The sequence below is a fragment of the Humulus lupulus genome, chromosome 6 (genome assembly GCF_963169125.1).
Source record: "Humulus lupulus chromosome 6, drHumLupu1.1, whole genome shotgun sequence".
Classification (NCBI taxonomy): Eukaryota; Viridiplantae; Streptophyta; class Magnoliopsida; order Rosales; family Cannabaceae; genus Humulus; species Humulus lupulus.
Window position 1 is genome coordinate 93,314,365 of NC_084798.1, and position 24,769 is coordinate 93,339,133.

Here is a 24,769-nt window from a genome sequence, read left to right on the forward strand (position 1 = left end):
GACTCTGAGGGTTTGGTCCCGGTTCCAACGGCCTGGACTAACGAGGTTTAAATATTTTATTGTGGAACCTAGTAACCCCACTCTACCAGTCGTGGGCCACAGCTTTACCTTGGGGCGTACCAGATTCTTTTCTCTCCCGGACATCGCTCGTCCGGGTGGGACCAGCCTTAGGCTCGGTCCTTTTAATTTATACCCCCGGACATCGTTCGTCTGGGGCGGGACCAGGCTTAGGCTCGGTCCTCTTAATTTATACCCCCGGACATCATTCGTCCGGGGCGGGACCAGCCTTAGGCTCGGTCCTCTTAATTTATACCCCCAGACATCGCTCGTCCGGGGTGGGACCAGCCTTAGGCTCGGTCCTCTTAATTTATACCCCCAGACATCGTTCGTCTAGGGAGGGACTAGCCATAGGCTCGGTCCTCTTAATTTATACCCCCAGACATCGTTCGTCCGGGGCGGGACTAGCCTTAGAGTCGGTCCTCTTAATTTATACCCCCGGACATCGCTCGTCTGGAGCGGGACCAGCCTTAGGCTCGGTCCTCTTAATTTATACTCCCGGACATCGTTCGTCTGGGGTGGGACCAACCTTAGGCTCGGTCCTCTCAATTTATACCCTCGGACATCGCTCGTCCGGGGCGGGACCAGCCTTAGGCTCGGTCCTCTTAATTTATACCCCCGAGCATCGCTCGTCCGGGGCGGGACCAACCTTAGGCTTAGTCCTCTTAATTTATACCCCCGGACATCGTTCGTTTGGGGTGGGACCAGCCTTAGGCTCGGTCCTCTTAATTTATACCCCCGGACATCGTTCGTCTGGGGCGGGACCAGCCTTAGGCTCGATCCTCTTAATTTATACCCCCGGACATCGTTCGTTCAGGGCGGGACCAGCCTTAGGCTCGATCCTCTTAATTTATACCCCCGGACATCGTTCGTTCAGGGCGGGACCAGCCTTAGGCTCGATCCTCTTAATTTATACCCCTGGACATCGCTCGTCCAAGGCGGGACTAGCCTTAGGCTCGGTCCTCTTAATTTATACCCCCGGGCATCCCTCATCCGGGGCGGGACCAGCCTCAGCTTGGTCCCACAGGGTTTGTATCCCCTGGACATCGTTGGTCCGGGCTGGGACTAGCCTGAGCTTGCGGCCCGCCGGGTATTTGCTCATACCCGAGATACCCCCCACAAGTGAGCGGAGATTGGTCTGAGGTCACTTGAGTAAGATTTTCATTTGTTTGAGAACGTTTCTCACTCACAAATTTTCCCTGCAATGGCCTAGATTCCCCAATCTAGTCAGCCAACCCAACACTCAGTTTCACACACTCACTCACGTTCGAGGTTTGCCCAGCCTTCACTCAACAACACACTCTTGCTATCAAGTAAATAAACACAATGCACACAATATACAGGAACCCTTCCCAACCTTGTTATTAAGCACAATATCAAGGACACAATATGTTTCAGCGCTGGACATCACATGCTGATGACTCAAGCGCACACAGCCTATTTATAACCCAACACAAGGGTGCGGTTGACATCCCCAACCACCTAGGCCCTAACACATCAACATCCCATGCTGATCCTAAGTAACACGCCTGTGTCACATGGCCACGCCTTCAGCCCAAAGCATTGCTTCTGCTCCCCAACAGATGTGTTCGAACCCATGCATCCGCTCACCAACAGATGTGACCGAACCGTTGCATCTGCTCCCCAGCAGATGTGACCAACCAATGCGCCTGTTCCCAACAGATCTGGCCGAAAGCATTACACATGTTCCCAACAGAGGTGACCAACTGATGCACCTGTTCCCCAACAGATGCGCATCACCCAGCTGCTGCCACCAGCTGACATGCAACCTTGAGTGATGCCGAGGTCCGCCCGGCGGACATTAGTGAGGGTCTCACAAACCACCCCCACCAGAAGAAATCGACGCCCTCGTCGATATACTTCTGAGGTACTCGTTCACCTTGTCCTCAAACTGCCACAAGGTGACGGCTTTCTCCCACGAAGCCTCAGCTTCACTTTCGCCTTGCCACTGAACCAAGTACTTCGTTCGTTGGTTCTTCTTACTAGCTCCGAACGTACGATGATTAAGGACCTTAGCCAATTTCTTCTCAAATTGCTTCCTTACAGTAGGAGGTGCCCGTACCACCTGCTGTCTTCCTTCGGTCTTGTGTTCATGAAACTTCTTTAAAAAGATAACATGAAAAGTCAGGTGCATCTTGAATCTCTCAGGTAGCTTCAATTTGTAAGCCACTGCACCCATTTTCTGCACAATCTCGAAGGGACCATCATACTTTTGAACCAGCCCTTTGTGGTAGTGCTTATCTGTGATTTTCTTCCAAATCTGGGGAGTGAGTTTTAGCAACACTCGATCTCCCACTGAGAATTCCAAGTCTCGCCTGTGCTTGTCGGCATATTTCTTCATTCGCCTCGAAGCTTTCCCTAGGCTGTCCCTGGCAAGTTCCAGCAACTCGGTTCTGTCCCGTGCAAACCGATATGCTGCAGGGCATACTCCTTGAGACTTCTGTTTTGCAACTTCATGTGGTGTCAGCAACTGTCTACCAAAGACTATCTCTATTGGACTCATTCCTGTGGCAGAGGACTGTTGAATGTTATAGCAAAACTGTGCTGTATCAAGCAACTCTACCCAATTCCTCTGACTTGCTGTTACATAATGCCGTAAGTATTCTTCGAGCAACTGGTTCATTCTCTCAGTCTGACCGTTAATATGAGGATGGTTGGCTGTCGAGAACTTCAAGTTTGACCCCAACATGTTGAACAAGGTAGTCCAAAACTTCCCTGTAAATCTCGAATCACGGTCACTGATGATATCTTCAGGCAACCCGAAATATTTCACAACATTCTTCATAATCAGCTCTGCAGCCACATCCGCTGGACATGCGTTTGGGGCAGGAATGAACACCCCATATTTTGAAAATCGATCCACCACCACTAAAATGGACCTGAACCCTTTAACATCTAGAAATCCCACAATGAAATCCATATTGATTGACTGCCACGGCTTCTCAGGTATTGGCAGGGGTTGCAATAGCCCTGCTTCCTGTCTCCGTTCAGTCTTATCCTGCTGGCACACAAGACACGTCTTCACATAGATCTCAACGTCTTGTTCCATATTTGGCCACACGTAGGACTTAGATAGTAATGCCATCATTCTAGCCACCCCCGGATGACCAGCCCACTGAGGGTCGTGGGTTTCTTTGAGTAGTTCTTTCCGCAAACCACCACTACTTGGTACGAACAATCTGCCACCCTTGGCATAGAGAAGACCATCTTCTTCCCAGTACCTCATCAATTCTCCCTCTTTAGCTTCACTCAAAAGCTTCTTGTAAATGGGATCGAGCAGTGACTGCTCCCTCACCCGGTCGAGAAAGGTTGTGCTCACCTGAGACAACGCACCAACAAAAGCCTGTACTTCCTTGCGGCTTAAAGCATCAGCCACCTGATTCTGCTTCCCTGGTCTATGCACCCACACAAAATCAAACTCTTCTAAATACTCTTGCCAACGAGCTTGCTTTGGAGTCAACTTTTTCTGAGACTTGAAGTAAGTGTTGGCAACATTATCCGTCACCACAGTAAATTTTGTGCCCAGTAAGTAATGCCTCCAAACGTCCAAACAATGCACCACTGCCGCCATTTCCTTCTCATGGGCCGAATATCTCTGCTCAGCATCTTTTAACTTTCGACTCACAAAAGCTATCAGATGTCCCTCTTACACAAGAACTCCCCCTAGCGCACGGTCAGATGCATCTGTCTGTACTTCGAATGGTAAGTCAAAGTCTGGCAATTTCAAGATTGGTTCTGAAGATACCGCCACCTTGAGCTTCTCAAAGGCCTCATCACAGTCTTCAGTCCAACACCACTTCTGGTCTTTCTTGAGGAGATCCGTCAGTGCACTCACCTTCCTTGAGTATCCCCTGATGAATTTCCGATAGTAATTAGCCAATCCGAGAAATGAATGCAACTCCGGCACTTTCTTAGGAATAGGCCAATCCATAATTGCTTTTACTTTGCCCTCATCCATTCTGAGTTTCCCTTGGCCAACCCAGTGACCCAAGAATTTCACTTCTTGCTTGTAAAACTCGCATTTCTCCTTCTTAATGTACAGCTTTTCTTCTCGTAACTTTGTCAACACCTTCCTCAGATGCTGCAAATGTTCTTCTAATGAATTTCTATAGATCACAATGTCATCGAGATACACGACAACAAACCGGTCCAAAAACTCATACAACACATCGTTCATTAGATTACAGAATGTTGTAGGAGCGTTAGTTAAACCGAAAGGCATCACTAAAAATTCAAATGAACCATACCTCGTAACACGGGTAGTCTTTGATTCATCCCCCACCGCAATTCGAACCTGCCAGTACCCTGACCGGAGATCTAGTTTGGTGAAGTATGATGCTTTCGTCAACCTATGAAACAAATCCGCAGCGTTTGGAACTGGCTATTTTTTCTTTACCGTGACTTTGTTCAATGCCCAGTAATCAACGCACATCCTCAACGACCCGTCTGCTTTCTTCTGAAACAATACTGACGCACCATAAGGAGCCTTGGATGGCTGTATAAATCCACTATCAACCATCTCCTTCAACTGTCTCCTGAGTTCTTCCAACTCTGAAGGTCCCATCTTGTACGGTGCTTTGGCCGGTGGAACCGCCCCTGGTTCAAACTCAATTCTGTGATCAATCGCCCTCCTCGGAGGAAGTTCTTTAGGCAACTCGTCAGGCATCGTGTCAGCAAATTCTCCCAGCAGAGCTGCAATCTAATCGGGTACCTCGACCCACTGGTCTGGCTTCACTTCCATCAGGGCGGCCACATAAGCTTGATTCCCCTTCTTTCTTATGGAGTTCCCGAACTGCGTAGCTGTTTCCAACACAATGTCTTTCCCTCGATTCTTGGAATATAATTTTTGGGTGCCGCAAGGGAATTTTGCACACGCCGTTTTTATTATTCAAGGGGGTCGCCCTGAGGCGTACATTATTTACAACGAAAATACAAAATTGGAACACACTCTCCTGACTACTGATAGTATTTACGGAGATGTTCCGCATTCCAGGCTCGCGGGACTTCCAAGCCATCGAGCCGTTTTAAGCGGTACGTCTCGGGGCACACTTCATGTTGGACCTCGTATGGTCCTTCCCAATTCGGGCCCAGAACCCCTACTCCTGGATCTTGAGTAGCAGGGAAGACTCTTCGCAAGACCAAGTCGCCGGTTCCGAACTTTCGGCTTTTTACTTTTGAGTTGAAATGACGTGCGATCTTGCCTTGGTACATCTTCAACTATAGTCACTACACCAAATACCCATTTCCATAACACATGAATATAATACTAATAAAAAAGTATTATGCTAGAGTACTATGTTGGGGCACTTTATGAAAAAAGGTGGTAATAATTTTCACCATCCCGCCACTTAGCATTTTTTTTCATTTTGAGACCTGAAAATTTGGGAGATCGTAGACACAATTCCTTCTCCTTTTTCCTCATCATTCTTTCTCCTCTCTCTCGGATCTCTTTCTCCCACCAGACCTCTCTCCTTCGCTCTTTCTCTCTCGCCTGTGTTTATGGATCCCGACCTTCCCCTACACGCACTGGCTAGGGCTCTTCAGAGGGCGTCGAAGCTTCGACCCACGCGGGTCCAAACCCTCACACGTTCGAATCTCAACTAGCTTGCCCCATTCAAATCGTCGCTGCTCCTGGTGTATCCGATTTGGAATTCTAGTTTGTGAAACCCTTTTTACAAGCATAAAAATTTAATTAAATAAACAAAAAAAATGGAAAGTTTGTGCTTGATTTTTTTAATTTATTTATTTTGGGTAGGAGCACCATAGATTCATCTTTGTTCAAGCAGTTGTTGAAGAACATCAAAAGTGAGACTGGGATTTTGTCTGGAGGTGACTTGTCTCTAGAACAAGTCTTAATTCAGGTTCTTTTTTCACTCAATTTTCTCATATTGTTTCTTGGTTGATTGGAAAATAAAGGAGGGACATTTGGTCTGTGCATAATTCCTTTTCAAAACACACTTGCTGAAAAGAAATAAAACCATTTGGTTTAGATTGAGGACTTGGTGAGCATTTCACCGAATAACACACAAAATATGCATCAAAAATTTTTTTAGTGACTTTTAAAACAATGGGTTTCATGTGGTTGATTGAAATAATCGTTACATCACTCATTATTTAATGTTTTGTGTGCACATATCATTACTTTGTAATGGTTTCCATTGAGCGATGGTTTCTTCATATTAGGGAGTGGATATGTTTGGAAAGCGCATTGGGTTTCTCAAATTTCAAGCAGATGTTCTTGACAAATATACTGGCAAAAAGGTATATTATAATCATTTCCCCCATGTATTTCGAGTCTATTATATTTATATATTAACAATGACATTAAACTTTTAATTTTCTTTTCTATCCATTTCATTTGGTCTTTGTCATCCAAGTATTTAGTCAACAAGTTGATCTGGGTTTTGCCTTTTTCCATTACTTCTTTGATGCTTGCTTTCAATCATCTTCTCCTTGTTTCTGTTTTGACTGAAACGTGTTTAGGTTCCAGGTATTGTTTTTGCCCGAGGACTGGCTGTAGCCATTCTGATTATTTTGGACTCAAAAGATGAGACTTATGGTGTTCTCACTGAGCAGGTTTGATCCTTCTACTTTTGGCTTATGTTGTTTTGAGTCTTTAGCTAAAAAGGAGAAAGAAAGGGAATGATGACTAATGTTCTTTTGTCATTGCTAAAATCTTGCTGCAAAATCTTGTATGTTTGTTTTCTCAAGGTAAGGGTCCCAATTGGTAGGCTCGTTTTGGAATTGCCTACTGGAATGTTGGATGATGACGAGGGTGATATTGTTGGGACTGCAGTTCGTGATGAGTTTTTTTTTCTGTGATGAGTTTTCTTTTTCTACAAAATAACTTATATTTCAATAAATTTGATTGAGTATTACTGATTTTTTTCCGATTTTCTTTCTTGCTAGGTACTTGGGGCATTGAATTAGCTGCGCAGTTGTAGCTTCTGTACTATTGGGGGCTATTGTTTCTCATCATTTTTCAGTTTCAAACCCATTAGCTGCAAAAAGAGATGCCTTACAGAGCACTGCTATTTTGGGCTTTGGATGTATGTTATATATACATATCAGCATATTGATAGATATAACAATAAAAATAAGCTACTAATATTATCAACTATTCTTGAGATACTCTGAGCTTTTCAGGTGAAACCAACAGAAATTCTCTTGAAGCCATGGTGAGTCCTTTGTATATTTATACTTATAAATATTCCATTAATCTTCTTATTAATATAAACTAATATGTGTTAATAATTCTACACTTTGCCAGGTGAAGAGCACAGGAAAAGAATCATTACAATGGGATAAATGTGAGAGCAGCTTCATTAGCTCAATGTTCTTAATTACTTGATTATCTTTAGATTATCTTTGCCATTATTAACATTCTAGGCTGTATCAAAATGTTGAAAAAAGTTCATTGTTATACTTATATCAGATAGTTTAAGTTTCTTTCAAGCTCACTTTGTTGTGTGTTAATAAGTATAATTTCATTTTTCTAGTCAAAGGTTGTAAAAAACTATATCAGGATTGAAGGCAATTTTCTCAATTGAATCAAAAGGTAGGTTTTGAATTGGATTGAGGTGTAAGTTGAATAACATTTAAAATATCATAAAATTATGAAAAAAAAATAAGAATTTAATAAGCATAGATTCATAAGAATTGAAACATAGCCTTAGTTCGTAAAATGGCACATAATAAGAAAGCATTACAAAAGGATGGTTTAAATACTTTTTATTTTCCATGTCTCAGATTGAAATGGTTTCAAAATGTAGGCTTCTTCAAAAGTTTTTCCAAACCATGGATCTAGTTGTTTTTAATTGCTGTGATGGACGTGGGAGTATTTGATAAGGTTATGTACACTATATGTGTACATGTTTGTAGTAGATATTGGGATGTTTTTGTGAATAAGCTATTGCTTTTTTCTCTCTACTTTTTGTTTTTTTATTGTATCTTGATGAGTTTGTTTGTCTACTTATTTTTTCACTTTTCAACAGGATGTGGAATTTGTTGTTGATGGTTGGGCTCTTGAAATTTCACTTAAGCATTATCGAACAACTTTTACTGAATTAGCAATATTGTCAAGGACTGCTATATGTTGTCAGGTAACACCATCACAGAAAGCACAGGTAATCCTTATCAGTACCTGCTATATGTTATCACTGGACTTGTGATTAAATACATGGTACATTTTAAAATTTAAATTAATATGACCAAGATCTGGTAGACATTAGCTATGTGTTGAGATCCCCTTGGGGAAACTATAATATTTCTCTATATAAAACGTATGAAACTGGTATGCTGTATAGTTAGGTTTCCTATCTTTTGAATGGGGATTGGAGTTCATGGACATGATTTGAAGCTAGAAAAGATATAAGATGTTTTTCTAAAAAACTATGTTTTCTGGAGTTAAAAGTTTTTGCTGGGGAGCACTTGGAGTCCTGAAATTGACTGTTGATGATTTAGCATATTAACCCTCCTGTTATCTAGTATAGTTAACTGGTCTTAATACATCTTAATTGAAATTATCTCTGATACATCTACTAAAACAAAGTTAGTCATATTATTTTTTAGTTATTTTTTTGTTGTCCTTGTTTTCCAAATTTAAAGGGTCTTACTCTACGTGTGATGTCATAAAATGTTGAATACCTAAGTACATATTGCGTTTAACTCTATTTTGCAGCTTGTGGAGATTTTAAAATCATGTGATTATAGAACATTGGCCATTGGGGATGGAGGGAATGATGTAAGAATGATACAACAAGATGACATTGGAGTTGGAATCAGTGGGAGAGAGGGGCTGCAGGCAACAAGAGCAGCTGATTATAGTATTGGGAGTAAGTTGTTGATACCTAAACCCCTCCTCTCACTTTTTGGAAACTTGACAGAACGAACAGGGTAGAGTGATTTGTTTTGGTATTATTGTATTATTTTGCTGAGTTTAGGTTTCTGAAAAGATTAATACTTATCCATGGACGTTACTCATACAATCATACAGCATTTCTATCCCAGTATTCATTTTACAAGTCTCTGGTGGTTTGTTTCATCCAGATCTTGTGAGTTCTCCTGGACAATGCCATTTATTTTCAACTTTTATATCTTTTATAATTGACATGTAAACATTATTCCTTCTGATCTTGTATATTATTCTTTTTTAAATGTCTGGTGTACTAACTTTGGCATGTTTTCAGCTTCTCTTTTGTTTAAGGTGTCTCAGGGACTAGTCTTTTTAATTCTGTTAGCTTGATGGCTTATAATGTTTTCTACACTAGTGTTCCTGTTCCAGTCAGTGTCACGAATTAATTTGTGAAGTAACTATCACATTTTGTGTTAGGCCACCGCTAAATTAATGAATCCAGTAACACTTATTCAATTAGCATAATGACATAATATGATGGAAATGCTAACTGAAGTCGACCAATCATAAAAAGCTTGGATCTTTACAAAATTTCATAATAACATTAACTTCTTTAATTTTTCCCCTGCTGTATGTGTTTTACATTAGATTGTGTTGTTTCATTGGTTCACATTCTCTCTGTTCTTGTTGTTTCTCCTAATCTTCCTTGCTGTTTTGAACTTGTGTATATTCTTAGTTTGTTAATTTTCACTATCTTTATAAGAAATTTAACCAAAAGATCTTAGTTAAACTAGATTTTTTTTATTTAGATTTGATTTATACATGTTCTATTATCTGATTTTATTAAGCTTTTGTGATAAGTTCGAACTGAAGCTCTACTCTCTTAAAGTTAAACTATGATTATTTGCATATCAGTTTTTGCAATTGTATTTCATTCGCATATTTTAGGTTCTTGATCACAGAAGTGAAAAGAAATGAAATTAGATTTAAATTTTGCATGTTCCGTAAATTTTTTCTTCTATTTTATTACTTATTTTTTTGCCTGAAATACTATGTTTTGCACACTACCTTTATGTCTTTTTTTGTAATAATGAAATGGAGATCATTGGCACTTGTCCAATTGAGGATACAACCAAATTGCATTGTGAGAATTTGGCCATTTGATATTTGAAAATTCGCTTCCATATGCAGGCAATTTATGAAATTATTGAAACCTGACGTTCTCATTTGATAATGCCCAAGTGCTTATCTCCAATTACTCAACATGGTATGTACTCAAATCAGTTTTTTTTTTAGTTTTTTATTTTGTTTCTTAGCCATTGAGTTGATATATTATATGGCTTCAGTGTATTCTAGTTTCTTTCTTGACCTTTTATTTCCTTCTTTCATTATTGTCTCTAATGTTTTTTGCAGCCACATGTTGACTTTGGATTAAAAGTACTTGGTGCAAATGCTATGTGGATTCCTGGCCTATATGGGTTTGTCCAGGTAGAGTACTCGTTTAAGTTTCGTCGATTTAGGCTTAGTTGAATAAACACATAAATACATGCATCCATCTTATAAACAAACATAATTTTCTGAGAGTACATATTAATCCTAATATAGTAACTAAATGAATATTGCTTGCAGTTTTTACTTATCTTTTTTTATTATTATTGAGAGATGTTTCATTCTGTCCCTTAATATTATTTCTTTTATTATTATTTTCTGCCTCAGGAAATGATTAAAGATCAAGTTGCAAACATGTATTTATGGCTCAAATCTCTAGAAGTACAAAGTATGGATCCAACAAAGTAACGATCTGAGCCCAAGGTCAGTATACATTTTCTTTTTCAGTCATGCTTTTTGTAGTTGTGAAGTTTAGGTATCTCTTTTTCCATTATTTCAGGTAAGGCATCTAGGACACTTAGCTGGTGGTGCTTTACCCAATGCATTGGGTGCTGGAAGAAAATGGTAAGCAATATAAATCAATTAGTGAAGGGTTCAACTCTGTTTATTTTAGTCTAAACAATTATTGTTCAAATGTTGAAGAGTCATGTAAATTCAACAACATTATGGGAAAGAATCTGCAGGCATAAGAAACCTGTTGTAGAACCTAGACAATCTTCTTTGTTTTCTGAGTCAATTGAGGTTACTTACATTAGTACTAGCTATATAGACATTATAGGCAAATAGGATTGGCGATTTAAAGTGCTCACTTGTATGTCTAGTGTTTTTGTATCTAAACTTCAAGATGGTTAAGTTCTTGGATTAGTTTTTCTGCCTTTGCTCTTTTGAATTCTGATTCTGGCTCTTTTCTGATTCTGATTCGATTTTGAATTATTTTAAATAAAATAAATAGGAAAGAGTGAGTTAGGGTGGGGAGCAGCAAGGATATGTTTGAAAGAAAAAATGCTGAACTTAAGGCCACTGATCTGCCACTCCAATCTGAGAAAGCCATAATAATATTAAAGATTTCTTGAAAAACTAATTGCTTTTTCTTCAATATTTGCCTCTTAGTATAAATAATATGAATATATTATCATTAGAAATATAAACAATTAAGTGATAGTCAAAAAAGTTACCACATAAGAGAAAATTCCAATGCCATATCATGTGAATAGTCTTCCCATGTCAAGGGACATAGCTCCCTGTATCAGAATTTTTTTCAATTCAGAAACTGACCCATTTAGTTTTGTAGCCTCTGCTTTTCTCTTTGAATTTATTTTGATTCTTCAATTCCTTGTTTACTTTTAATCTGATACTTGTGTTTCTTATGTTTTGGGCATGAAAACTATGGTGTTTCCCTTTTTTGGCTCCTATACTTGTGTTACAGGAAATTCAATGAAATTATACATATAATGAATTATGTTTGTGTAAAAATTATTTATATAAATATACAATTAATTTCAGTCACATTTTTTTACAAGTGGTTTGAATCATATTCAGAAGGAAAAGAGAGAATAAAAAAGATAAGTAAAGGGACTAAACTATAAGTTGCAATCAACATGAAGGGACTAAACTCTAAGTTGCATCCATTCCATATATTTCATAAGTTAATTAAAGTATGTGATGATTCTCAATGAATCACTGATAAGTGAATTGGCTATATGGCAGTTTAGTTAGTTATATAAACTAGTTCATATAATGTAAACTTTAGGATAGAAAAGTTCACAAATTTCTTTACTCTATCATGATTTTGTGCTTGACTAGTACTAGAGAAGGTGAGGCTTTTAACTATCCAAAAGCTGTAATAATAACTATTGTCCTTTCTCATTAAACAAACTGAAAAAGGTTGAATAAAACAAAAAAACATTTATACTCTACTGTCACAAAAATGTACAAGACTATTTCTGGATGATCAAACAAAATTAACTTAGATAATCTTTAAGTAAATGGCTAACTCATTAGAAGAGCAAACATTTCTCTCTACTAGCTGGACATGAATCTTAGGTTTGAGACTGAAGCTTTGAAACTCCTTTAGCCAATTAAATTCTAACTTCTAAGTAAAGTTGCTAGCTTTGAAAAGCATGGTGGATTAAAACAAAAAAACCTTCACAAAAAACTATATCTAACTATAAATATAATCTCATAGTCAAATACATAAAATACATAAAGTCAAAGTCATAAACAAACATGTGTCTAATTTTCTACACATAATTTTTGAGTTAGGCAAGTCAACCCTGTAAACGACCCATTTATTATACAAGTTAGAAACCTCAACTTAAAACTAATTCAACCCCCTTATAATTAAAATCCAAACCAGCAAACTTAATGCAAGTTTCAAGTCGTATTATCATGTTTGACCTATTTTGCCACCTTCAATCTTGACCAAAAAGTGGTCAGAAATCAACTATATCTCAGATAAAGTGTTTTTCCTCTGCCATAGATATTCTTCTATCTTTCCCTACAATCTTTATTCTGTAACAAAGGAAAACACTTGATACCTATGGGAACCAAGATATAGAAACATTTTAAAGTTAGATACTTATAGTCTAAAGAAGAAGAAACTAAAGAAAGCATTAATATTCATGTACAGAGTCATTCGTTACAGCTATACTTGAAAGATATCTTTGTGATATTACAACTATACTTGTACTAGAGAAAGTAGATTCATATTGTTTTATGCATAATTTTATGAAATATATGAATATTGCATCTGGTCTGGGATTTCTTTTTCTTCTGTTGTTATAGATTATGCCTGGTCTGGGATTTAGATGTGTATATATATTTAAGAAATATGAATATTGCACATGCTCTTGTATTTGGAGCCCATCAATATGGGTTTGAGTTTCAGAGTAAGTGTCATATTCACAATACTAGAGTCTAGACCACCATTTTTAGTTTGCATTTAACACTCTTACCACTTATGTACATATCTAAGCTTTGTCTTTGGAGCCCATTTATTGCCATGTGGCAATAATTGTTACAATTGTGTTTGTTATAAGGGTTGTATGCTTTTTAAGCTGTATTCTATGCTCTCTAGATTATATACCCAAGAAAGTAGCTTTTTAAGTTGTATTCTATGCTCTCTAGATTAATATTAATATTGGTAAATTTGATTATTTTACTTTTGAGAATAACTTGTGTGTTTCATATTTGTTTCTGTTTTGAGTTTACTGATTATTTTTAAAGATTTATCTATGGTTGAGTATGTTAAATCTTTTATTTTGAATTTACTGCATATTTTTATACAAATTTATGTGTGTTTTTTCATAAACACATGTTTGCATAATAATCTATGAAGTTTTTTCTGATTCTCTTAATGAGATAATGTGTGCATAGAATCTACTTGATTAAATTCCTGAATGACTTGTATTTTCTTTAACACAATGCTTCATCCTTCCTAGTAGTACACATTGCTGCTCTGTTAAGTCCAGACCTCATCTGATGCACTTGCTTTTTTTTTTAATGTTACATTTGAAGTTTGTTAAAATAGTTAAGATAAAAGTGTGTTGGCTTGGTGTGATTATGTGTAAATTTCCCTGTCAATTTACTTGAGGAACTTTCATATCTTATAAAAATTATCTATACATATTCATACACACTTTAAAATCTTGCAAGCCTACTGGTACACATTATGCATAATTCAAAATCTCAGATATGTATAACTTCATTGTTGTATAGTATACAAGTAATGATCAAGAGGACAAGTATTCCTTTGTTATGTTTGTAAGTTTGTATCATGTATCATGTATTAGGGTCTTAGTTTTGAAGGTCAATATAGGCTGGTTATTTATTTAGAATATTTGAAAATGTCTAATTTTAAAATCCCTAACCACTTTTTGTGATTTAAATATTCCTTTCAGACTCTGTTTGGGGACTTGTCTTGAGGTATCATTGATTTTCAATTTTTGTTTTCACTTTTCACCCATGTTTGGATCTAATAAAACCTTGTACTTTTTCTTATTCACGTGTTATTTGATTGAACTGAAACTTGGTTGTGCATTTTGTTTTTATTGATGGGTTAGCTGACCTATGTTTAAAGCTTTGGCCATCAACATAACATGGTGGTATTACTTGTTCTGGTTCATCAACTTGGCTAATGGCATATCCACTAATTAAATATCTATGAGCGGAGTACTCAAGTCTTAGAGCATCTTATTAATTTAAGTATTACTAGTAAATAGTTGTTTAAATCTGATTTCAATTTGGCTGGTGCCTTGTTACTTAATGAAATTCTTTGATGATATTTCTTATGAAGAGTCTAAACATGTGCTCTAACTATCTTTGATAGAAAATGCTCTGTTGAGGTTAGGTTTCTTCATTCATGTTTTGTCTAGTGCAACTTAAGCAGTTTATTCATTTTAGGCTTGTTGTTCAGAAACTTTAACCCAAGGATCCTGCACTAGCAATTAAAATCATTGAAGAGAAACCATTCGTTTGAGCAGCTTTTATTTACACTTTAATTGTAAACATGTTTAATTTATTAAGTATGTTTGACAGTGGTTATTGTAATCCTAGTGATGACTAAGTGATTATAATGCATTTATATAGTAAATACAAGAGGTGCAGAAGAAAGCAAGGTAATCCTAGTGATGACTAAGCTTCGACTCTGCTGTATGAACTTACTTATGTCAATATGATCTGCTTTAGTGGCAGCTATGATTATGGCAGTGAAAACATTTGATAACTACTGAATTTAAATTGTAATTTTTTTTGTCGATAATAGATACTTGTGACAGACTTTGAATTCTTTAGTTTGGATTATTAGGAACTGGTGTAGTGCTATGAATGTATGGCCTGCCCTTATTGTTGAGACAAGCAATGCTTCTGATCTCCATGGATATACTGTCAGGGCTTTATACAAGGCATTCTAACATCATCTGAATAGGTGGGCTTTTTATTTCCCTTGTGCACAGTATACATGATTAATGGAAAGATTGTAGTACTTTTATTACTACAAATTTTATCTATTAAGTGGTAGCTGCTAGATCTGTTATGGTTTTCTATGAATCTGTTAGCCTTACTCTAATTTTTAGCTCATTATAAGTGATGTATTCTCTTTTTCTAGTTAACACTTCTATATATTTCAATAAAGTTCAGTTCATTCATTCTCTATCCTCTCTGATTTTCTCATTCACTTTCATTTCTGAATTTAACTGTTTGTTTTGTGGAAAATTCATATGCTTAGATTTTTCTTTCTTAATAGGCTGATATGACCATGTTAGAAGACGAACTACCAACAAAAAGATGACTTTCATCAGCCCTTGTCAAGGTATAAAGAAGAAAGTCTTCTGTTGTGCTTTAGAATTATGCTGCTGAATGTTTCTTTCATTTTCATTAAGTTTTAGGTATTGATAGAGTACTCTGTTTGGCAGTGGAATTTTCTCTTCGTTCATCTCTTAGCTTATTGTTTTAAGTTGCATGTTTTGTTGCTTCAATCGTTGTTTTGCATGGTAGTACATCTTGCTATACCCTGCTGTTTCGTCAAGTTTTGGAGTTATTACAAATTTAATTTAAACTTTATATGCTTACTGGTGGAAACTAGCTTAAGTCTTATGTTCTTAATAATAAAATGACTTTTTTTTTTACAATGTGCAGGTATATTGAGATGATTTCTTTGGAGCAATTCTTGACAACATTTGTAGTTGAGGCCTTTAGAATGGAAGAACGTATTTCACTAATTTTTGTATACATTTCTTATTTTGTATTTAGTGATAAAGGAATCTGAATTGGGCATAAATTATGTTGTAATATGATTTCTTAAGCCTAGACTAGTAGACTAAATATTGTAATTACATTTGAGTAATTAATAAAAATCTATTTATGTTACCTTATTTGGCTTCAACTTTCATATTTGTTTTCCTAGTTTTGTGTAAGTAAAAAAAGATTATGTTTCTCTAAGCTAATATAACACATGTGTTATATTAAAGTGTAGTATAACACAAATAATGTGTTATACTAAAGTGTAGTATAAAACAAATAATGTGTTATACTAAAGTGTAGTATAACACAAAAAATGCGTTATACTAAAGTGTAGTATAACACAAAAAAAGTGTTATACTAAAGTGTAGTATAACACAAATTTATAAGTATTGAAATGTGTTATATAATCGACTATAAATAACATAATTAAACACTTATCTATTTATTAAAATAACACAGAAATTGTGTTATCGTTGACAGTATAATAACACATCTGTATAACAATGATAAAGTGTTATGTAAAGTACCCTGACCTACGATAACATAGTCGGTCTTAACACATCAAAAAGTGTTATGGTATGTTTTGATAACACATTTTTGGTGTTATTAAAAGCATTGTTTCTTGTAGTGACTTGCGACTCCTCCCGGATCTCTTCGATGAGATCTAGCGATTCCTGGAGTAGGGCGTGGTTCTGGGCGGGATCATACGTGTCTTTTTGGTGAGACGGGATGGTCGTTTCGATGGGGATGACGGCTTCGCATCCATAGACCATGGAGTAAGGAGTGTGGCCAGTTGAGGTCCTCTCGGTCATCTGGTAAGCCCACAACACGCGGGGCACCTCTTCAGGCCATTTGCTCTTGCAGGCCTGGAGTTTTTTCTTTAACGTCCCTTTTAAGATTTTGTTCACGGCTTCTGCCTGCCCGTTTGCTTGGGGCCTGGCCACCGCGGAGAAGCTCTTGACGATTCCATGTCTCTCGCAAAAGTCTATGAAGTGGGCGTTGTCGAACTGCTTCCCGTTATCAGATACAATTTTGTAGGGGAGGCCGTACCGACACACTATATTATAGATGAAGAAATCCAGGGCCTTCTTCGAAGTGATCGTGCTCATGGGTTCCGCCTCAACCCACTTAGTGTAGTAGTCCATGGCCACGATGGCGTATTTCACTCCTCCTTTCTCGGTTGGGAGCGACCTTACCAGATCGATCCCCCACACCACGATAGGCCAGAGGCTAGTCATCAAAGTTATCTCGTCAGCGGGGCCCATGGGACCTTCGAGTATCTTTGGCACTGTTCGCACTTGCGGACGTAATCGATACAATCTTTCTTCATGGTAGGCCAGAAGTATCCTTGGCGCATGATCTTTTTGGATAGACTGGGCCCGGCTGTATGATCTCCACAAAAGCCTTCGTGCACTTCGTGCATGATGGCGCTTAGTTTTTTCCCGGACACACACTTGAGGTAAGGCATGGACAACCCCTAGCGATAGAGTTTTCCGTCCAACATGACATATCGGTGGACCTGGTACTGAAGCTTCTTGGTTGGGGCCCGGTCGTCTGGCACCTCACCGGTTGTCAGATAGTGGATAAGAGGTCTCATCCAGGACGTGGAGTGGTCAATGGAGCTGACCGCGAGGGCCCAGATGCTTGGGATGGGGAGATGGTTGACAGGGACTAGTCTGGCCAGTTCAGCTTCGGCGTCGGTGGCCAGCTTTGCCAGTGTGTCCACGAACATGTTTTGTTCTCTGGGGATCTGGCGGATGGAGTGCTTTATGAACCCTTGCAGCATCTCTCTCGTCTGAGTCACATAAGCTGCCATTCTCTCTCCTTTGGTTTGATATTCCCCCGAGATTTTCCTAACGACCAGCTGGGAATCGCTGTAGATTTCTAGGCTCGTGGCCCCTACTTCCCGGGCCAGGCGCAGCCCAGCCAGCAAAGCTTCATGCTGAGCTTCGTTGTTCGATGCCTTGAACTGGAAGCGTAGGGCGTTTTGCAACTGGTGTCCCTGGGGTGATACCAAAATGATCCCGGCCCCTACCCCATTCTCATTCGAGGCCCCGTCTACGAAGACCTTCCATACGGGCGCCGCAGTGGCCTCAGGATCATCTTCCTGAGATATCCCGGAACACTCCACGATAAAGTCGGCTAGGGCCTGCCCCTTGATGGAGACCCTAGGAATGTAGGCTATGTCAAACTAACTCAGTTCCATGGCCCACTTCAGGAGTCTTCCCGACGACTCAGGCTTCTGTAACACTTGCCACAAGGGGTGGTTGGTCAGGACTTTTATGGCGTGGGCCTGGAAGTAAGGCCGGAGCTTCCGGGATGCCATCAGCAGGCAAAATGTCAGCTTTTCGATTTTTAGATATCGAGACTCGGCGCCCAACAATCGCTTACTCATGTAGTATACCGGGAGCTGTGTCCTTTCCTCCTCCCGTACCAACGCGGCGCTGATCGCGTTCTCGGTCACTGCCAGATAAAGGTACAGAGGCTCCCCGTCCACCGGCTTTGCCAGGATCGGCGCTTAGGCCAGGTGTTCTTTCAGTTTTTGAAAGTCTTCTTCGCACTTGACTAACCATTCGAACCGCTGGCTTCCCCGAAGGGTGTTAAAGAACGGGATGCACTTGTCCGTGGCTTTGGAGACGAAATGGCTTAAGGCGGCTATCCGCCCGGTCAGGCTTTGGACGTCCTTTTGCTTCCAGGGAGAGGGCATATCAATTAGTGCCTTGATCTTATCCGGATTGGCCTCTATTCCCCTGAAGCTCACTATGAAGCCCAGGAACTTCCCAGAAGCCACGTCGAACGTACATTTCTTGGGATTCAGCTTCATCCCGTACTTTCGAATGACTGCGAAAGCTTCAGCCAGGTCGTCCGAATGCTTACCGGACGTCTTGGACTTGACCAGAATATCATCGATATAGACTTCCATGTTTTGCCCCAGCTAGGCCCGAAACATTTGATTGACGAGCCTTTGATAGGTTGCCTCAGCATTTTTCAATCCGAAGGGCATGATGATGTAGCAGTATATCCCCTTGTCGGTTTGGAAACTGGTGTCTTCCTGATCTACCACATGCATGGATATCTGATTGTAACCGGAATACGCGTCCATGAAGCTTAAGATCTCGTACCTGGACGTTGCATCCACCATTTGGTCGATCCTGGGGAGCGGGAAACAATCCTTTGGACAAGCTTTGTTGAGATCCGTGAAATCAATGCACGTTCTCCATGTTTCGTTTGGTTTCGGCACCAGAACGGGGTTGGACAGCCACACAGGGTATACAGCCTCGCGTATGAAGTTGATTGATGACAACTTCTCTACTTCCAGCTTGAGGGCCTCGACCCTCTTCGTTCCCAAAGGCCTGCGTTTTTGGTGGACCGGGGTCGCGTTCGGGTCGATACTCAACGCATGGCAGGTGATGTTGCGGTCGATCCCTGTCATATCTGAGTGAGACCAGGCCAAAATATCCTGGTTCTCCTTAACTTGGGTGATGATGGTGGCCTAGACATCCACCGACAGATTTTTCCTGACTTGGATGACCCTGGCCGGATCGCTGTCGCTGATGCACACCTCCTCAATCTCGTCCATTGGCGCCAGGACGCGGTCGTCCCCTATCCTCGGGTCCAGGTCATCTTCTTCTCGGATCACTCTCTCAGCAGGTCGGGGAGGAATCGGGTCGATGAGGTCCTCAAAGGGCTCATCCCGGACCATGTATATTGGCTGGGCGGACACGTGGTAGCATTTCTGGGTGCTCTTCTGATCTCCCCGGACAGTCCCCACCCCTCTGTTGTCGCAAGGGAACTTCATGCAAAGATGAGGGATAGAGGTGATGGCCCCGAACTCGACTAATGCGAGCCGGCCGAAAATGACGTTGTAAGCGGTGGGGCAGTCCACCACTACGAAGGTGCAGAACTTGAATGAGTGCTGCAACTCACTTCCTAACATTACGGACAACTGGATCTTCCCCATGGGGAGTAATGCATCTTCGTTGAAGCCGTAAATCTGGGTCGGGCACAATGCCAGATCCGCTTCAGTCAAGCCAATGGTGGTGAAGGCGGGCTTGAACAAGAGGTTGACGGAGCTCCCGTCATCTACCAACACACAGGATACCAATTTGTTGGCGATCTGCGCATCTATGACCAGTGGGTCATGGTGCGGGAAATGGACGTTGCTGGCGTCGTCCTCCGTGAAGGTGATGGGGAGGTTTATCAATTTTGGGCGCTGAGCCGGGGCCTGGACAAGGGCGCACACCTCCTGATCATGGTCGAGCTCGCTTAGGTAGCACTTTTGATCATTCCTGGACGGCCCTCCGAGGTGAGGTCCGCCCGAGATGGTGGCTACATGTCTGTCCACACGAGGGGGTGCCATCCCAGATGGATAAGGCATTCCAGGGCCAGGTGCTTGCGCGACGGGGGCCCTCGGAGGGGTCTATGCCGACAGTCCCTGTGCATACCCTCCCTGAGGCGGGTATGCCTTGGGTGCTCCCGGGACCGTGGGTTGTCCGGGACCTGCTGACAGGCCCGGGACTCCCACGGGCATCCTGACCCACTTGTGGAGATGCCCCAGCTTGATGAGATTCTTGATCTCGTCCTTGAGTTGTTGGCATTCTTCGGTCATGTGGCCCACGTCCTTATGGTAGGTGCACCGTTTGTTGGTATCCCTCGGATTTCTCCCCCTCTGAACATGGGGCTAGGCTTTCAGTAGTGGAATGCCCTTTCTGTGGCCAGGAAGATGTTCTCCCTGGTGTCCACCAGATTGGTGTATTTTTAATATTGGGGCTCGTAGCCCCTTTTTGCTTTCTTAGCCGGTTTAGACCGATTTTGGCCTTTGCCGGATCTCTTCCCCCGGGAGGGGTTTACGCTTGCCTCTGTTACTCCCGCCTGCGACTGCTGGTCCTCGACGGGGGCAACGCTGTGACCTGCAGGCGCGGCTCCGTACCCAGAAAAGTGGGCGGATTGGACTGGGGCATATCCTAAAGAGGCAGGACCGTACACCGTAGGGGTGTAGGTGATTCCAGGCGTAACGGCCGGTCCCGGGGCGATCGGGGGTGTGGCGTATGACTGCGCTGGGAACTGCACCCTATACCCCGGGAATGCTTGGGCATTTGGCTATGGTTCCGAAGGCCATCCGAAAGCCTGGATCTGAGCCTCTTCCCAATTGATGAATCCTTGGGCCCTCCTGATGAACTCTTCCAGGGTAACCGCCTTGCTACGCTGCATGTCATCCTAGAGAGGGGACCCGGCCCAGATTCTGGACTGTAATGCCACCAGGCGCTGTCCATCATCCACCTTTGTCTTGGAGGCTTCTTCAGTGAAGCGTTGGATGTAGGCCCTTAGGGTCTCTGCGGGGAGTTGTTTAATATTTGCAAGGGCGCTGATTTGCATGTCCATCCTCATGGCGGCCACGAACTGCTTGCGAAATGCCGACTGCAGCCCTGACCAGGATTGGATGGATCCTGGCTTAAGTCTTTTCCACCACTCCTCAGCAGGACCACCTAGAGTAATCGAGAAACAGAGGTACTTGCCGTCGTCACTGACGTGGGCCACTGTCATAAGCTGGTTGTATTAGGACAGATGGTCCCTGGGGTCGGTGTTTCCGGTATAGGCGATGAGGCTTGGCATCTTGAACCCCTTGGGGAGCACAAAGTCCAGGATGTGCCTCGCACAGGGCTCTTTGTCCTCCTCATCGGAGTCGATATCTGCTCCTTCCTGCTTGCGGACCAAACGGTCCGTGACCTTTTTTAAAGCAGCCAGCTGCTTTGCTATGCCATCCTCCAGGGGAATTCTTTCATTCCTCCTGTCATTGATGTTGTTCCTAAGGTCGCCACCTTGGGGGAGGATCTTTTCCTTACGGGCCCGCTCTTTCCGAGCGTTCAGTTTGTCGCGTAAGTCTACCCGGGACGTGTCGTCCCCTGAACTAAGGGCACGACGCTCCTCACTGCGTGGCCATTCTCGACGGTTTTTGTTTACCGAGGCGCTTGGGTGCAAAGACCTTTCCCGTTCGTCTCACCCTGGGGCGTACTGGGGCCATGCATTCCGCAGCCGCGTCCCCTGCGGATCGATCAGGTGGCCCCATCCTGGGACGGGGCGCACCTTCTCTTTCCTAGGGATTGGCCGAGAACGCGTCCCGACTTCGTGACAGGGGTGCTCTTTTCTCGGGTCTTTCCACTGGCCTTCTTTTTCTCCATGTCCTGGTTTCTTGGTGCTGGCTTAGGAAAATCCTCCCGGAGAGGGGCCGGCCTCGCTTCGGGGACCCCGGCTCAGGCTTGCGGAGCGGGGTGTTGCGCTCCCGGAAGTGGGCCAGCTGGGGGATTGGTTGCCAGACCCTGCGCGGCTATGAATGCCTGCAGGGCTTGGAGAGATTCTTGCATCCGCCGATGCGCCTCCGCCTGCTCAGCAATCCTGGCCTCCTAGTCCAGGACTTGCTGCCTCAGTCTAGTCACCTCCAGGTCCTATTGGTGGGGACCTCTCCTTCAGGGATCTCGGGATCCGTAGCTTCGTCGTGGTACTCCTCCTCGTTTTCCTCCTCTTCATAATACTCCTCCTCGTTCTCTGTTCCACCCTCATAGTCTTGCAATTCGTCAAGGTGAGACGTCTGAGGAGGAGTGTTCTCAGGCGGATTCTGAGGAAGATGCTGGGAAGGCAACGGATCTCCATTGCCCTGCTCTGGGTTCTAGGGTCGAAAGTGGTGTGTCTTGTATTCACCATTGTAGTAGAGGTTTGGTGTTAGCACTAGCTTTCTCAGGCTCTTAATGAAAGCACCAAAATGTTTACTGAGATTTTCGGAAACTATATTAATGAATAATAGGTAAGACTAATGATATGGAATTTAGAAGATAAAAACAGGATTTTTACATGGTTGGGGCGTTAATGAGCCTCAGTCAACGAGTCAGTTGTATTAGAGCTTGGAAAGTCTTTTACAATGGAGTTTTTCTCTATGTTTTGATAGAGTAACTGTATACAAGTCAAAGAGAGATCCCTTCTCTAGTGCTCTGCCACCTGTATTTATAGGCTCACAGGAGCACGGGGCTTGGGCTGGGTATGACCCGGGCCCGTCAAGGATAAATATCCTAGGCTTCTCTAATGGAAGCCCAATACAAAGGATAAAACTACAACAGATTAAGAGAGACTGAAGCCCACTGGGGCAGCCCAAAGCCTATGCTTCGCCCAACAAAATAGGGCTTTTGGTCTGGACATTCCGAGTTACGAGGTAGATTCAGGAGACAAGATCGGCCAGTGCACTGGCGGCGCAGGTCTGAACCAGCGGCGTGCAATCCCGAGGTGGCCTTTTCCGCAGGTGAAAAGTGGGGACAGCTCCCACGCGTCGTGGGGCGGCTTCAGGGTCATGGATGCCTTTTCTTGCCAACCTGGAGGACATGACCCGAGTTCGTTTACCTCTGTCCCTCTTCGTTTACCACAGGCCCGGACCGTTTACCAGGCTCCGAGATCGTTTTGCGCATACCTCGACCGTATCCCCAACTGGCCATACGTCTCCCGGGCGACTGTCATGGATCATCTTCTTGGACACCATCCGGGTCCGGAACCACACTTGGGCCATCGTCCTTGGTTACTCCCGTACTACGCGGGCCTGGGCTGGGCCCATATCCAATCGCCCAGACCATGGGCCTGGACCATCGTCCCGGGCCCACGACAGGAAATGGGGATAACAGGCATAAAACCCCAACAGTTTAGATATTTTTGAATAAATAAATTATTAAATATAATTACAAGAAAATTAGTTGTAACACATCCCTAAATATAGGGATGTTACACGCCAACTACAGTCCAAGGAGTGTAGTTGGCGTGTACACTATGTAACAGATCAAGATTGAATCTTGATATTTTTCTTTCATTTATTTAATAATAATAGATTTATAGTTTTAATTTAATTAATTCTTTTTATAAATATATCACGAATATAGTTTTCATAATATACGTAATATTCATAATATTCTAGAGAGAGAAAATATATAGAATAATTTTCTATCCTTGAAATCTGTCTCAGAGCTCTGTCTCAGACCTACTATTCCAAGATATCATGTGTTGAGAATATCTTGTGAATCAAAAAATTTCCTACCATTACTCTACGTGTCCACACTCGTCTTAAGGTGTAGAGATACATCTTAGAAGATATTGGTCTGAGTATTTGAAGAACTTATTTGGATTGGATGTTCGTAGGAGATACAAAAAGATAGCAAGTATTCTCGATAATTCTTCAATTGGTAAATACTCAACTTTTTATTTCTTTATGATTAATGTTTTACATATTAATAGATCCTATTATTTAAAGATTTTTTAAATAAAAAATTTTGACATCTCTGGGCCCAACACCCCGTGCTTTCTGCTGCGCATATGGTCAACCAGTTACCGACAATTGATATCAGAGTAGTCATTAATCTCTGCATACATTAATTGTTGTGTGGGTATAATATGCATTCTTATATTATTGTAATATAAGATGAATGGATGGATGTTTATGTTGATGAATGTTTGTTCTTAAGACTCATTAATTATACGGTAATTTGGGTTTATGAATTGTTCTTAATTTTTTTTCTAAATCTACAAAATTGTAAGCCATATGAGGCATAGGATTTTCTGCATTTAAAATTATTTGCAAAAAGTTGTAATCTCGAGACCCAAGCCCCTAGTGCCCACTCATCACATTTTTCCCCAGGCACCTGGTGCCCAACCGACCCCAACATGCGTCTGTTTAGTGTC

At 41.6% G+C, this 24,769-nt stretch overlaps 2 long non-coding RNA genes across 2 annotated transcripts; both read left to right on the forward strand.

The window, feature by feature from the left end:
• Positions 1-6,738: 6,738 nt before the first annotated feature.
• LOC133784119 (uncharacterized) lies at positions 6,739-7,389 on the forward strand. Its single transcript, XR_009871141.1, has 3 exons — positions 6,739-7,127; positions 7,225-7,256; positions 7,349-7,389. It is a non-coding gene; the product is annotated as an uncharacterized LOC133784119 (long non-coding RNA).
• Positions 7,390-15,302: 7,913 nt separating this feature from the next.
• LOC133784120 (uncharacterized) lies at positions 15,303-16,186 on the forward strand. Its single transcript, XR_009871142.1, has 2 exons — positions 15,303-15,629; positions 15,956-16,186. It is a non-coding gene; the product is annotated as an uncharacterized LOC133784120 (long non-coding RNA).
• The last annotated feature ends 8,583 nt before the right edge of the window (positions 16,187-24,769 follow it).